General features: G+C 37.9%; 1 long non-coding RNA gene across 1 annotated transcript in view; it reads right to left on the bottom strand.

Moving 5' to 3' along the window:
• LOC106148529 overlaps nt 1-12,903 on the bottom strand; it is a 35,444-nt gene extending 22,541 nt beyond the window's left edge. The window contains exon 1 of the long non-coding RNA XR_001234067.1: nt 12,629-12,903. This is a non-coding gene — a long non-coding RNA (uncharacterized LOC106148529). The remainder of the gene's footprint in view (nt 1-12,628) is intronic.
• Nucleotides 12,904-13,129: the final 226 nt, after the last annotated feature.

Here is a 13,129-nt window from a genome sequence, read left to right as displayed (position 1 = left end):
AAGACCCAAAAGCACAGGTAATAAAAGCAAAAACAGACGTATGAGTTATATAGGAAAATGAGAGAGTTCTGCAGAGCAAAGAAACAATAGAATGAAGGGATAACCTACATAGTGGGAAACAATTTTGCACAGTATTCACCTGTGATGGTTAAGCTTTATGTTTGACTTGACTAGCCTGACAGCCACTTAGGAAATCAATATAGTTCTGTGTGAGTGTGGGTGTGTCATGACTATAGGATACCTATCTGGCTCCCACCCCTTCCTCTCTCACTCCGTTCCCCTACTCTGATTCAACTATCATGAATGGAAAATAATGAACAGTCAGTTCCTGGCTTCCATTTGACAGGCTCTATCATCTCCTGTGAAGGGATCCAGTTGTGAAAAGGTACACTGATTCCTCTGCCCAAAGACCTCAGAGAGACCACCACTGAAATTACTGTAATGGCGGGAACCACTGCATGTATAGAAACATAAAATCTCCTAAACACCTTAAAATGGCAAATCACTCTTGGAATTAGAGGCTGTGCCAGCTGAGACTTCAAGGTCACAGGAGAGCTTGTATCTTAGTTCTAAAACAAATATAAGGGATGGAAAATATGCCAAAATAAAAAGAAGAGTGAAACACAAACTATGTGATTTTAAGATGCAGAGCTTCATTTTAGAACTTTCACTAAACAGCTGTCACTTCAGATACAAGGATCTTATACTAAATCTCATATTCTTTTTATTACTATCCTATTGATGTAATATTTTAGATTTCCTTATTTATTTCTGATCATTAAAAGCATTGCCTCAATGGACCTTATGTGTGTGTCTGAGTGTGTGTGTGTGTGTGTGTGTGTGTGTGTGTGTGTATCTGTGTGTGTGTGACTACAAATGTATTTTTCCTAAAAGTGAGCATGGAATAACAAAATAGTGCAACTGCATTGACACTGACATCTCTTAGGAAACCCTTTTATATTTCAAAATTGGCTGAGTGAAAGCACAAAATATGCACTTACAAAATATTCCAAAGCATATATCCACATTCTATAATCTCTTGAATGGGAAACTGATCCATTTTAAATAGTGCATGAATGCAATGACAACCTGACAAAAAGATACATAAGGTGCATATAATATTGAAGATAGCTCCTTCCCAAATTTATCCAAAGTTGTGAAGTATAATCAATTTCTGCGATATCAATCATGTTTTTCAAATGCTTTATCTCTACATTCTTGTTCTCAGATTTTTTCCCAAATCTTTCATTGATAAAATGCTTTCTGAGAAAAAGAAAGGAAGAAATAAAGAAACAAAGAAGTAAAAGAAAATGAGAATGAAGCAAAAAAATTTAAATCTCCATTTTTAAGAGTTACACTTTGTATGCTTTGTGAACTTGTTTTTATTTTACCCAGAAATATTTTCTCAATTACCATATGATACCTGAACAGTAAAGAGTATGTCACTTGGACCGAGATATTGTGAAGGATAGTTTCAACTTTGCTAAACTTTGCTAAATATTGGTGTTGTCCTTCAGTGTTAGCCATGGTATGAGAATGAATTCTTTATGTTCTTGCCCCCAAATACTGCAAAATGCACTCATCTAATTGCTCTGATTCTCAGTCCCACTTGGGCAACATGGTTACTATATTAGTGATAATGGGAACTTACCAGATGATCTACAAATTTATTCTCAGATAACTTTCAAATGAACACAGAAAATTCCTCTGAGGCCATATCCTCAGTGGGGCAGTGTGTCAACTTGTAACACCCAGCTGAAATGAAGCAGCCTGGTGGTGGATGTGAGAAGCCCATGTGAGGATTGTTGTCAACAACATAAAAACAAGAACTAGAGAGGAAGAAGGGGAGCTGTTGGGAGCTGCTGGGTCTCCTGAGGTTGCTGTTGCTGTTGGTTCTCCTGGAGGAGCTTGTCATACTGGCTTTCCTGATGAACTCAGTTGTTCTCATCACCAGAGAAGCTTGGGACCTCCTTGTCAGTGAGGGAAGCTCTGGTTCTTACTTTGAGCATTGCTTCCTGGTTCCAGTGCAGATCCCTCAGCCTGCTAGCACAGATCCTGCATCCCACTGGCACAGACTTTCTAGCTTCCACTGCTGACCTATGGGTCTTTCAAGCATAGATTCATGAAGCAGACTTGCATAGGACATTGTCATGGGCTCTTGGCCTCCAGCTGGACTTGTTGGGGAGCACTGTGATGGGCTCTAGGTCTTTCGCTGGAATCATACAGGACATTGCTGTGGTATCCAGGCCCTCAGTTGGATTCTTTTGGTCTTTAGTGTGTGGACAGATTTTCTTCACTCCCTTTGTAAAGGACTCTTTGGGTGACTATTATAAAATTATAAATTCAGTGTCCTGTATTGTGTTGTTTCCTTGCAAACCTCAAACCGTAACAGGCAGGCTAGCCACAGTTGGAGACAGCTGGTGCAAGTTTAGTAGCTGTCCTTTCCTTGTGTTGTTGAGTTTAGAAAGTCTAGGAGTTTCATTTCAGCAGGAGGCTACCTCAGAATCATTGAGTAACATCGACATGGTAAACCACTGAAACCAGGGGATGCTCATGGGACAGGCAGGACTGACAGAACTCTAAAGTAGCAGCCAAGAGAAAATGACCAGGCAGCTGCAACTTTTGGTGAGCAGAGGAAAAGTAAGTCAGGCTGTTAATTAAATCAGAAAGCTATTGTGCTCTTTGAAATAAGAAAATGGGATATGCAAGCAAACTGGCTGAGGTATCTTTTCCTAAATATGTCTTCTTGGTTCTTTTGGCAAAAGCCTAGTTGCAAGAGATACATGAATTTATTTCCAGGCTGCACACTTTGTTCCATTGGCTTGTATATCTGTTTTTATGTCAGTACTGTGCTTTGATTACTAGAGCTTAGTTGTGTATTTTGAAGTCTGGTAGTATGATGTTTCCAGTTTTGTTCTTTTTACTAAAGATTTTTTTGGCTATTTGGAGTATGTTGTGTTTCCATATGATTTTTAGGAATTTTTCTAATTTGGTGAGGTACATCATTAATGTTTTAATGAAGATTACAATGCATTTGCTCATTGTTTAGGGTAATAAGGATATTTTGACAATATTAATTCTGCAACTCAAAAACATCTAATTCCTTCTTTTCATGAATCTAATTCCTTCCTTTTCATGAATTTTCTTTTATTTTATTCAACAATGTTCCATAGTTTTCAATGTGGAGATCACTCACATCATTGGGTACATTTATAGGTTCTTGGAGTTTGCATTTAAATGAGATTGCTTTATTGAAATATTTCTTCAGATAATGTCTTAGATACTTTTCCCTGGATGCTGAAATAAAATACCTGACACTCAAAGCCAAAGGGAGAAAAGAATTATTTAGCTCACCATTTGTAGAAATTTCAGTCCATAATTGGCTGGCTCCAAGGCAGGGTGGCACATGGCAGAGAGGGAACAGTTCATGTTGGTGAAAGTGGAAGACAAGCCTCTTTCTGTCCCTCTTATCCCTTCCAGACTACTGGGATTAGGGCAGTGTCAAAGCAATCAGTGGATTGATTTAGTAATCATACACACTTAATCCCAGTGTCACACACTCCAGTTTCAGCCACCTCCAAGAAAGGCCCATGACCACATGAGGCCTTGGGGGACATCCAGACACACACCATAGCATATAATTTGTTACTGACATAAATCAATACTATAATTTTTATATGTAGATTTTGTATCCCAGTATTTTGCCAAATTTGTTTCTTAGTTCTGATTGTTTTGTATACATACTACAAACCTATGATTATGTTATCTACAGTGACAATTTTAGCTCATCTTTCTCAATTTGGATTCTTCCTCTTTCTTTCTGACTTTCTTTCTTTCTTTCCTTCTTTCATCTTATTCCTTCTTTCATCTTTTTCTTCTGGATATGACTTCCAGTGCTATGCTGTAAAAGTGGTGAAAGGAAATTTCTTTGCCTCATTACATATCCTGGAAAGTTCTCAGATTTCCCCTGTTTGGTATAATATTAGTCTTGGATTGATCTTATGTGCCATTTATTATGTTGAAACATATGTCTTTATGCCTTATTTGTTCCCTTTTACATCAAAATGATTTTGAATTTTATGGATTGCATATATTCAATAGACTATTTTTCAACCCAGAAATAGGCTGAAGTCCTGTATTTGTAGCAGTATGGAGGATAGTATATGCAGAGAATAGACCCAACCCAGAAAAAACAGATGAATGGATAAACAAAATGTGGAATCTGTACATAATGGAATATATTACTTTCTAACAAGAAGGATAAATTTCAGTTTTGACTTTCTGATGAGAGAGGAGGTAACAGTGCTAATTGGAGGGAACATAGTGTGTATTTAGTTTGTGCCCACCTTGGCAATAAACCCTCCCTTTCCTGGCCCTGGGATACTACCATTGGAAGGGAGAGGAGCAACCACCTGCCTGTGACTCCTAGAAGCAGCCTGGAGCTATGAACTTGCCTGGGAAACTAGTAGAGGGATAGGCAGGAAGGGCAGCCAATGTGGGTGGAAGGGCAGCAAAACTCAGCTGCATCCAGCTCCTTTAGCTTCCTTCCCAGCTTTCCTTCACAGCTTCTTCCACTCTGCTTCATCCTCCTGTTTCTGCTGTGTGGGTCGCAGAGTTCCCAGGGATTGTTTAGCAGCCACTTGCAGAGGGGTGCCAGTTTCTCTATCAGTCTCAGCCCCTGCACTTGGCCACTACTGTGCTGGGGACCCGTGTCTTAGGCAGGCAAGGACCATGGAGAGGTGGCTCAGGGGCAGCAGAGTAGCAACCGCAACAACAGCAACTTAAGCAGCAGGGCTGCCGCCTCTGCATCTGACCACCTCTTCTGTGAGGGGGCTGAGTTGTCTGGTTAATTTGAAGCCCCACCTATTGAACAAGTAAAGCTCTCTGTATTTCCTGGAGGAGGAAACTGAGGACTAGGGAGCCTAAAGGCATTTGCCTCAGTGCATCTAATCGATCAGGAGATGAGATACCAGTCTGTGCAGCCTCATTAGTGACCTCTACTGGCCTATGCAGATCCTGTCTGCAACAAGAGCTCAGGTTTGCAATCACTGAGGTTGCCTGAGAAGTGTGTCATGGTGTGTTCCAAGTAAAGACTGAGGTATGGAAAGTGAGACTTTAAAAGCACCCAGAGAAATCATACCAGAGATGAGAAAAACTAGACCCAACTAAAAAAGAAAACTACAGGCAATCTCCTTGTTGCTCACAGATGTAAACATGTTCTGGAAACATGTTTGTAATCCAAAGCACTTGTATATGGAATAGAATTTCTCCATAAGAAGTACTGTAGTGGAAATTCAGATGATTCATTCCACAACCCAAAAACATTCATATAAAAATGAGTATAATCCTGTAATATAGTACATAATAACAAAGAAAAGTACAAAATATGAAGAAAATAAACAAATTAACCTGTTTTTACCTATGAAAACCTTCACAGCTATTGTGATGGAGACAAGAGAGAGGAGGGTTATTGTGTAGAAGGAATTTCAGTATCGCTAATGGAATCACTGCTATATATTGCCTTAATGAAATCTCTCCCTTTTTGTGCAATTTTAACAAGGAATCTAATGAAACTTACTTTGGCCTTCTTTTGAGGATTTCGTACAAATGTGACACTGCCTTGTGGTCAGACTTGCACTGTTTTCTCAGTCTGGTTCTTGTCTGCCCCTCCTCTTCCTGTCTCAGGTGCACTCTGGACTTCGATGCTCACTCTGGACCAAACACATCCTGCTGTTTTCAGAATTTGCTACAGAAACCATAGTTGTTGTGAAGCCACATTATCATCGCTGCCTTCCCTGTACCTGCCATACTGCTCCTGCTACTTTCTTACTATGATCTTTACCATTACTGTCATTTTGTTAGTTATACTATGATTCAAAAGGAAATGATGTCTCTATGAATTAAAGATTATATAAAAATAAATAATTTTTAAAATTTTGCTTAAATATCCTATATATTTGTATATTAGACTTTTAGATTTTATTCTGAGCTCAGTTGTTGTGGAGAAGGACAGTCTTTAGTTTATCTTTCAATGTATTGCCTCAGGCCTGACCAAGCCATATGACTGTTTGATTACAGAGGAAGTCTAGCAAAAGCTTTGGTGTAAAGGAAATGATTGTAAGACCTGTATCCCTGTGGAGAGCTGGGGGACAACACTAGATTCTTTGCTGAGATATGCCTGAAGGAATGATAACATGTTGGCTAACTAAGTCAAGTCTGGTTCCTGTGATAATTGAGTTGTATTGTCCTTGCTAAGCCTGTTGATATCCTCCCATTCCTCTGTTGTCTCCTTTGTTTTTCTCAATAAAATGTTACTGAAAATGGGAATCAAGGTTACAGTCCGAGAGGTTGCAATCCTCCTGATCCCATTATTGTCTCTCTCTTGCTTTTCTTTTCATCTGCAGCAGGCACCTCGTCCTCGGAACCTGTCGCCCCACACAGAAACTGAATATAGTCCGACAAGTTGTATACTAATACTTTACAGAATAAAAATCAAAGGACAACTACAAGAAATTTTTGGGTCTGTAAACGTTTGGAATTTTATAACAAGTAAAGACTTTTACAGCAAAATCTTGAAAAACAATAAAAGAATATTACATATACACTTATTCATCAGTAAAGCAGCAGAAACAAACTTGAGAAGCACAGCATGAGCCAATAGGTTGGAGCATGGCACCGTTATCATCTCCATGGATCAATAGGCAATTTAAAAGTATTTGACAATATCTGGAGATTTATTTGGTTGTCCCTGTTGGATTAGTGAATACAATAGATGCTACTAACATGAAGTATTTAGAGGTTAAGTATGCTGCTAAATGTCCTACAAGGTGTGAAAAACTCCACATCAAGGAGCTATGTAGGACAAAATGTCAATCGTGTCAAAGTTCAGAAATGCTTTTGGAGAACAATGAAAGTGGGAATTACTGATTTACAGGAGGAAAGTGACACCTAAAAACAGCAAGAGGAATCAATTCAAAAACAATGCATTCAGTTATGAAATGTGAAGTTTAGAAACATACAAAAGAACCATGGTGACAGATGTCAGAGAAGTTCACATTGGGTAGACACACTGAGGGATTCTGGTAGTGTCTTTTGCTTTTGATCTGGGCATCTGTTGCAGTGATGTTTATATCTGTAGAAACTCAACTCCGTGTATACCAGAGATCTCTGTAAACGTTTGTATGCATAGTTGATCTCCAGCACATTATTTTTTTAAGGTTATATAGCACCTTAGACAGACAGTTAAAAATGTCTTATAGGAAAAATCCTCCATGTCAAGCTTATAAATGAACGTAGGTAAGAATCAGTCTGGAGGTTATGCTTTCTACCAAATGAACAAAGGAATCAGCAATAATGCTGTCACAGAAAAACTATAGAAGCTTCTATAAACTTCACATATGCAGAAAGCAAAGTTTCATTACCATGAGCAGAGGAACAAAATTGTTTTATTCTGAGATAATATTCTAAAGTAGGTATCATTACTAAAAGAAGCAAACCAGAAAATCAACATGCCTAATTAAAAGTATAATGAAATAAAACTCTAGAGGTTGTTTTTATTCTATAGTAGTTCTCCATTAACTCACTTTTGTTCAAGTGAAAAACTAGTGATTAAGTGTCTGCAGATAATAATGATGCCTGGCATGGTGGTACACACCAGTTATCCCTGCAGTTTGGGGGGCTGAGACGGGAGGGTTTCAAGTTTAAACCCATCCTGAGCAACTTGCCCCAAAATTTAAAAATTATAAAAGGGCTGGGATGTATCTCACTGCAAATGCACTGGCTTCAAGTTCCAGGACATAATGAAAACAATGTGAAAACAGCTCAGTTCATGCATAAGAGGCCTTATGGGTGATCAGCTCACACAAGTAAAATAAGAAATCTGGTATTAACTATGACAGAAAAAATGTATTTACATAAATTATTTCAAGATTTCAGCTGTTATTTAATCAATCAAAACCAGAAATTAAATTTTCATCAAATTTTAATTCTGATTGTGCACAATGATGTTTAAAATAATGATGTCTACACTGTACTTTTTATATTATGGAAAGAAGTAAAATAAAATTTCATAACAAAATAATAGAATAACAGTAGTTAATACATTGCATATTTTTTAAAGTAGTTACTCAGCGTACAAGATATGGACCCCAAAATTCTACAAATAATATTAGTACAAACCTTTCTTTTCAATGAATTAAGAGAAACTAATAGTATAACCCTCTTGTATTTATTTCTTTTCCCTTTCGTCCTTTCCGTTTTTCCCCATGTTAGTTCTTTTTTCCTTTTGAACAATTTCTCAAGTTGCATCCATTTGCCTATAAAAGTCTCATGTTTATAATTCTTTATGGCTGAGTAGTACTCCATTGAATATGTATAAAAAACACATCTTTGTTATCCATTCCTCAGTTAATGGGCATTTGTGTTGTTTCCAAGATTTAGCGGTGAGAAATTGTGCTGCTATAAACATGGGTGCACATATATCACTATGGTATGATGTTTTTAATTCTGGGAAGATACTTAGAAGGGAAATAGCTGTATCAAATGGGACCACCATTCCTAGTTTTTTGAGGAATCTCCATGCTGATTTCCACAGTGGTTGGACCATTCTGCACTCTCATCAACAGTTCAGAGTAGTTTGCTTTTCCCCACTGTCTTTCTAGCATTTGTTTTTCTTTTGGTTTTTTTTGTTTGTTTGTTTGTTTTGGTTTTTTTTTGTTTTTCTCCGGTACCGGGAACCAAACTCACGACCTTGTGCTTGCCAGGCAGGCGCTTTGCCGCTGAGCTAAATCCCCAGCCCCCATCTAGCGTTTGTTATTTGCTGTTTTCTTGATGATAGGCATTTGTTCTGTAGTGAAATGAAATCAGAATCTGTCAGGAGAATAATGATGTTGAGCATTTTCTCATAGATTTATTTGCCATTTGTATTTCTTCATCTGAGAAGATGAAGAAATACAAATTCATTCATTCATCTCAGATGTCTACTTTGGTATTGGTCTTTGAATTTGTGGCCCCTGATTTTTTTTTTCAATTTTTTATATGTTCTAGATATAATGCTTTTGTTTGAGGGACAATTGGCTAAAATATTCCTACTTTATGGGCTGCCTTTTCATTCTGTTGGAGATTTCTTCTGTTGCACAAAATCTTTTTAATAAGACAAGATCCCAGTTGTTGATTCATTGAAGTACTTCCCATGTGGTCTGGGTTTAGTTCATGAAGTTTCTTCCTTCACTTCAGTCTTCAAGATTTCTGCTCATTTTTTCTTCCAGTAGATATAGCGTTTCTGTTTTAATATTTAGGATCTTTGATCCATTTTGACTTTAATTTAGTGCATAGTGATAGACGTGGGTCTAGTTTGAGTCTTCGGCATGTGGAAAGCCAGGTTTCAAGGACCATTTATTAAAGATGCTATCTCTTCCAGTGAATAGGTTTGGAGCTTTTGTCAAGGATAAGATGGCTGAGTGTGTTAATAGTTGTGTCTGCATTTTATAATCTGTTCAATTGATCTTCAGGTCTGCTTGTTTGCTAGTGCCATGGTGACCTAATGGTCAGCTTCTTTAGTTCTCTTCAGTCATCTTAAAACCTCACTCAGCCAGGTAACAGGTTGGAATAAGGCACACATGTGTGCCTTGGGCCATTTTATTAAGGCAATGTGATAGGCCAATACTATATTTTCCTTTCTATTATATGTTAGAGGATATAGTTTTATTTAAGATGAAGAAAATAGAGTCACAAATTCAACAGATTTTTCACACCAAAACAACACATAAATATTCCCATCTGCAAACTATAATGCATCTCATCTCTCTGAACACTCACACTCCACTCTTAATTGTGTGTTTACATTTCTACCTAATGAACCTTTCTCCTGTTTCTTACTGATATGTCTTGGAAATTCTTTTGCCATGATGGGAATCAGTAACCTGCATACCTATTCTATGAACTAGGTGGGTTAGGTTCCTTTTTTCAGCTCAGGAACCTCCTGGGACCTTGTCTAGTAACAAGCATTAATCCCTCTTAAAATGCTCATCACCTCCCACTAGCCCTGCATCTTAAAGAGTCCAGCACATTTCAACGTCACTGAGTTCAAGGGTACAGTAAGTGAACCCGTGGACCACACTAATCAAATCATAATTACAGCACAGTCCTCTTTCCAAGACTTCTTTTCTTTATTGTCTGTATTTTAATATACAGAAAATAGAATTTATTTTGCATAATTGTAGTTAGGACTGCATTTACACATAATATAAGAAATAATTACAGCCTGGAGTGGTGGCTCACACCTGTACTCCCACCACTTGGGAGGCTGAGGCAGGAGGATCATTGTGAGTTCGAGACCATCCTGAGCTACAAAATGAGCCCAAGGCCAGCCTGAACTGCATAGCGAGACCCCGCCTCATAAAGACAAAAAAAAGGGGCTGGGGATTTAGCTCAGCGGCAAAGTGCCTGCCTGGCAAGCACAAGGTCGTGAGTTCGGTTCCCGGTACCGGAGAAAAACAAAAAAAAAAAAAAAAAAAAAAAAAAAAAAAAAAAAAAAAAAAAGAGAAAGAAACAATTACAAAACAATGTAAAAATAAACCAATTATTTTACAACTATTCACTCAGAAAAAATAAATGCAGCATAGTGAGATTGTTCAAAAAGTTTTGGGGTCAAGGACACTTGTATTCACATTAACATAAAGATTTAAGGCCATTGACAATGCCTGCCTGTGCAGGAATTACTATAAAAGGATGGGAAAATTTTGTTATGAAATTTAGGTTGTGCACTATATAGGAAGCAGTCAGCACTTGGCCTGAAACACCTGTACAAAGCAAACAATGCCCTCCGGAGTATACGCTCAGTGTAACCACCATGCACAGAGTGATCTTCACAGTGCAAGATGTGCCCTTCCATCACTAACTGTATCTCAGAAAAAATACCTAACTCTGACTGTATCTATCATTTTACAACATGGGATTTAAAAAATAATCTGATACTCCCTCATTCTAGGATGTTCAACCTGAGGTACAGTCTTAAGAACCATTCCAGCATATTTTATACTAAAACAACTCTATTTTGCTACTGCAGGTAGCAATGAGAGAATTCAACATTTCAATTTGCACCATCTGTGCATAAACAGGTCTTTTCCAAGAAAGAAATGCTTTATCTTTGAGTCACCACTGAGAAGCAGCTCTCCCAGCTTGAGGAGCTGCATGATGATGAGCTGCATCCTCAGCTTGTGAAACAAGTGTCAGAATTCTGTTCCTTCATCTCCGGTCACTCTGCAGCCAAGACTCTTCCAGGAGGCATCAAGGTCAATGGACCCTGTGAGTATCTACTGACATAGATTCCTTCAGCTCAAAGGAAAGTATAAGCAGTACATGAGTCTCCTTGTTGTACCAATGCTGAAAAAATTATCAGTAATCACCACCATGAAAATTATATGCCACATATTTATAAAGTTATGGTGGATATAGAACATAATTCTCATGTGTTTTTTTAGCTATGCCTCCAAATTTAGATACAACAGAAAAGAAAACACAAAAAACAAAGAGCAGGTAAAGTTAAAGGATATTTTCCTTTACATGTGTCACTCTATAGACTGTCTCCATCCCTAGAAGATTCCAAAGTGGGTTTTTTGGTCTACCGTTTTTTGTTGTTGTTGTTGTTGTTGTTGTTGTTTGATTGTTTGTTTATTTATTTATTTATTTGAGCCAGAATTTTACTATGCTGTTCAGATAGATCTTGAAATCATTATGCAGCCTGGGCTCACGGAGATCCTCCTGCCTCTAGAGGGTTGGGATTACAGGTGTGCATCAACATGCCTAGCTCGTCTAACTTTTTCTAAGGAATCTCTGTCTCAAGTTCCGTAAATACCTGCTATATTACAGAAGGAAGTTGAGTACAAGTTACAGAGAGAGCCTGGTGTGATGACACACACCTATAATCCCAGCTCAGAGTCTGAGGCAGCAGGATCATTGCAAATTTGAGATAGCCTGGGCTAAAAAGTGGGCTACAAGGCCAGCCTGAACTGCATAGTAAAAAACAAGCTAACACAAAATTAAAACAAAGAATTTTCCAGAAAGGATAAGAAACACCCCGTCTAAAATTTCTCAAATTGTCTTCCACCTGAGATGGGTATCTCTCATAGCTGCTTTACTACAATAAAGTAAAAAGGAAAAAGGTAAAACAAGTTTAAGCGACAGATCATAGGATGACAGGAACAGGGCTCCCTCTAAATCCAGAGACCTGAACACCTGGATTTTGGTGTGCAGTGGCAAGAAACAGTCTGCCCTCCCTCCAGGAGAAAGACACCTGAAATTCTGTCTTGCCCTCTGCAGACCCTACTTTCAAACACACTTGTCCCATTTTCCTTAGCTCTTTCTGAAGAAGTTGTGGAAATGTTCCTTTTCAAGTATCTTTACTTAGGCTGTCATGGTTACATTAATGACCTGAATCAATAAAATATATATATATATATATATATATTTCAGGTTCATTTTGATTTTGGAGAAGAGCCAGAATTTGCACAGTGCCAGATCTGGTGGATGAGAACACACCACAGTATCTTTCCAAGCCTGCCTTTTTCTAAAATGACACATGGCAGGAGCATTTACCATATTACTGACCATACCTCAAAAAGATACTCACAGAAGAGGACTCCCAGAATCCTTCAGAAAGGGCAAGACTGCCTGGAGATGTAGCTCAGTGACACAGTGCCTGCCTGGCAAGTGCAAGACCCTGAGTTTGATTCCTGGTACTGAAAAAAAAAGGGGTCATGATGATAGCATAATTGTGTTCAAATAAGAGGAAATATTTTGAGGAGGATTAACAGCAATGTGTATTTTACTGTGGCTTTTATTTGAATATCCACTATATAGTTTTAGCATATGTTTATGCATACATATAAAACTTAAAAATTTTCACAATTCAAAAGAAATAATCTCTTTGAGCAGTTTCTGCCCCTTTCACAGTATGTATTTTACCTTTTGAATCCTGTTTATTTTTCCATGTTCTTACACTAGGGAGACAATACAATGTTTACACAAGCAAGTCTGATTTATTTCACTTATGAGTATGGTCTCTCCTTGCATTTATTTACCTATAAAAGCCTTGAGTTTATCTTTTCTTATGGCTGAGTAATACTACATT

The sequence above is a fragment of the Chinchilla lanigera genome, unplaced genomic scaffold (assembly GCF_000276665.1).
Source record: "Chinchilla lanigera isolate Chin_1 unplaced genomic scaffold, ChiLan1.0 scaffold00022, whole genome shotgun sequence".
Classification (NCBI taxonomy): domain Eukaryota; kingdom Metazoa; phylum Chordata; class Mammalia; order Rodentia; family Chinchillidae; genus Chinchilla; species Chinchilla lanigera.
Note: the sequence above shows the minus strand (reverse complement) of the source record. Positions and strands in the feature narration are given on the sequence as shown.